Source organism: Oreochromis niloticus, linkage group LG14, assembly GCF_001858045.2.
Source record: "Oreochromis niloticus isolate F11D_XX linkage group LG14, O_niloticus_UMD_NMBU, whole genome shotgun sequence".
Taxonomy (NCBI): Eukaryota; Metazoa; Chordata; class Actinopteri; order Cichliformes; family Cichlidae; genus Oreochromis; species Oreochromis niloticus.
This window is the reverse complement of record NC_031979.2, coordinates 38658480-38661873: the sequence shown is the minus strand read 5'-3', so window position 1 is coordinate 38661873 and position 3394 is coordinate 38658480. Positions and strand designations below refer to the sequence as shown.

The 3394-nt window shown below is 44.3% G+C and overlaps 1 long non-coding RNA gene across 1 annotated transcript; it reads right to left on the bottom strand.

Moving 5' to 3' along the window:
- Nucleotides 1-230: 230 nt before the first annotated feature.
- On the bottom strand, nt 231-1114 carry LOC102077007 (uncharacterized). The gene is made up of 2 exons (XR_269860.4): nt 459-1114; nt 231-377 (listed from the first exon to the last, which is right to left on the bottom strand). It is a non-coding gene; the product is annotated as an uncharacterized LOC102077007 (long non-coding RNA).
- Between the last annotated feature and the right edge of the window lie 2280 nt (nt 1115-3394).

Genomic DNA, 3394 nt, shown 5'->3' with positions numbered 1-3394 from the left:
AATAAACAGTTTGTCCTCTTTTTGTAATCTTTTGTTCTGGTCATGATTAAATCTAAATGTTTTTTAACAGAAGAACTGTATATACCAGTATGCTCTGCAATTCCCACAACACTGTGCTGTGCATGACACAGAGTGACTGAAGCACATCTTCACACTACATCCTGGGGCACAAATCTGTGGTTCTGAATGTTAAGGGTGGTGAGTTAGTTAACCCAGACGCGGACCTCTCGTTAAAGTTGAACAGTGTCTTTATTTACAGTGAAGCCAATCCACAGTTATCCACAGTGCAAAGTCCCTTCAGTGCTCCCCTCGTGTGTCCACACAACTCTCGTGATTTAGTGACGTCTCTCCTTCCGTCTCTCCGTCTCGTTCGTTTCCTGGGAAAAGGCAAACAGACGCGATTAGCCTCCCTCCGCTATCAAACACTTGTTTTACACTCGCTGAGCTCGAGTCACTACCAGGCTTGGTGCAATACTCCAGCGCTGTCTGTCACTCAGCCACACCATTAAATAGCTCTGCCAACGATGGTGGATGACTGGCAGCAGCTGGCGAGGAATCAGTCGCAGGTGGGACAGCTCAGAGTGGCAGCACTTCCGGGTCGGAGATCTCCCGTTGCTACGCAACCGCGTAACAATCGCAGCGGAGCCGGAGAGAGAAACAGAGCGAGAGAGAGAGAACAAACACACACAGGTCGCCGGCCGGGGCACCGTCAGACCTGACACTGAATCTTTATCTGGATCATGTGGCTCTTTAATCCGACTCCAGTGGCTCTCTGTGGCTTTGACAAAAACCAAATTACTACTGTTACTTGTTAAAAAGTCCTCCTGCCAGCCCCTGCAGTACCTGGGCTCCTAATATGCCTATGCTGTCTGCACCTAAGGAGGCAGTACTTCCGTTGCTGAAGTCATCAATGCAGGTTCTCACCTACACAGCAGAGATTCAGAGAGTAAAAAGGGACGTCCATGTTGTCAAATTCGAGCTTGGAGCTATGAACACCTGTTCCAGGTACAGAGCCTCAATGACCACCTTCTACTCTGGGGCAGCCCTCCTGGCAGTGCTGCTGAGGTTTCTATCTGACAGCGCTGAACTCTGGATCACACATTCAAGTCTGATGATAAAGAAGCTGCACTAGGACGCTACTGACACTGCTCATCACACAGACTTTGCTATAAGTTCTGCCCTGTTGTTCATCCTCAAGTGACTCTGTGCACAGGCTACAAGGTTTTAGTGAGTCAATATGATCCACTTTACTACATTGCACCATACACCACAAGAGCTAAGATAACTGTTCAACAGATGCATCTCTCCCCCAGATTCTCCATCCTGAATCAGAGATCTAGGCTGTGTCTCAATTCAGGGGCTGCATCCTTCGAAGGCTGCTTTTGAAGTCCAATTACGTCACAGCGACGCGACGAAGGCTGCTTCAAATGCGGCCGACAAATGCGTCCTTCATTTCCCCGAACTTGAAGGATGGGTCGGGTGGGTCCTTCATGGCCCACCATATCCCAGAATTCATAACGCGGGCCAGCCAATTCAAGTTTCCAACAATGGCGGCAGCTTCTTAGTTTTAATATTACTCTATTACTCTTTTAATATTACTTTATTATTTACATTTTTATTTGTAATATTTGTGTAATAATAATAATAATACTTTTCAAATGTGGCAATGGCGGAGGAGCACGGCTAAAGAGTTTGAAATATTACTCTTATTACTGTTTCTGGGTCACAAAATAAACTTCTGACAGCTTTTCAGGCGAGAATGTAGCTGTGTAAACTTCAAATATCTGCTCGGTTTATCAAGACATCGCATATTTGCAAAAGTTCGCCGACGTTTTCAGAGACGTCTGTTATCCACCAGCTCGCTAGCTAGCCGGGAGGTCAAAGGTCACTAGAGCCAACGAGAACAGTGAACTCCCGGCACATCATTTTCAGATCCCCACGGTCTTTCGCTACTCAGGTTAAACATGATATATAAGTCACTTAGATAACTTACAAATGTTATTGTTTGGTTTTTTTCAGTGTTGTATTTGTTCCTGAGTAAATCGGTTTGGCTGAGATTAAATTTATAGTTTTCACACAGCTGAATAAACGTCATACAGAAAACTGATTAAACAGAAGTGTGAGATGGTCGAGAGGCAGGATCAGTGGCGGTCCTAGCCTGTTTGGCGCCCCGGGCGAACACTCCCTCTGACGCCCCCCCCCACACACACACACATACATAAAACATATTAAGGATTATACATTAACATAAAACTGTTGTCGGAACCATACTGAATTTCACCAGAGAAGCAAACACACACATATGAAAAGAGAGAGAGTATGCATAGTATGCAAACGGCTACCAAACAGCCATCATAATTCGTCATACAATGAGAACAGCACAAATCAACAATTGACACTGACTAATTAATATTAAAATCTGTAACATAATGTATTGTTTGGAGTTTAGTCTGTTACTGTTACTATTTTTACCATTTCTTCTTGGAGCAACTGTAACCCACATTATTTCCTTAGGGATTAATAAAGTATTCTGATTGTTTCAGGATGACCTGCCATTATCCAATCACACATCTGCTTACCTGGATCTTTTGCTCGTTTCTCCTCCTCTTCTTTTCTATTTTTTCTAAACTGAGCACCTGATGGCTTTGAACTTTTCTTGTCCATCTTCCACTGGTTTTAATTTTGCACTCCAGTATGAACACAAGTCCCCCACCACAACATAACCTAACAGACCTACACCTTAGTTCACAGATTCACTTTGTCTAAGGTGTATTTCTGGGATTTCACACAACCCAGGGTTCAGATCATGAATACATAATGAATGAAATGTGCTCTATTTGGAAGCAGCAGGCCCCTCCCCTTTCGACAGGTTGTGTGTGAGACTTGAAATCATCAAACTGTAAATTATAAACTTTAAATTGTTATCGATCCCTTTACCCCAGTCCTAATTATTTTCTTACTCTTCTCATATTTATTATTTGTTTACTTGCCCTTCTGTAACTGGAGCCTCATCGTCTCGTCTCTCTATATACTGGACTGTATGTAGCGGAGATGACAATAAAGTTTACTTTGACTTCAGCAGCGCGCAGGCGCACCGAGGGCTCTCGCGCTCACTTTTCGCGTATAGAATTTCGAAAAAAACATCGGTGCAAATTATAAGTCTGTATCATAATGTCTGGTGTTTTCGTGTTTGTTGTTTTGTTTTTATTTTGTTTTATTCTGTGAGTTGGTTATTAGATGCTGCTCCAGCCAGCCAGAGAATCCCCCGCCGCCCCGCCCTCTCCTCCCTGTGCCGCAAGCAGCAGGCGCACCTCGCAGACGGAGGGCGCCCTTACTCCCAGCAAATGGGCGATAGAAAACCGATCGGTGCCTATGACATTCCCAATATGCGCTG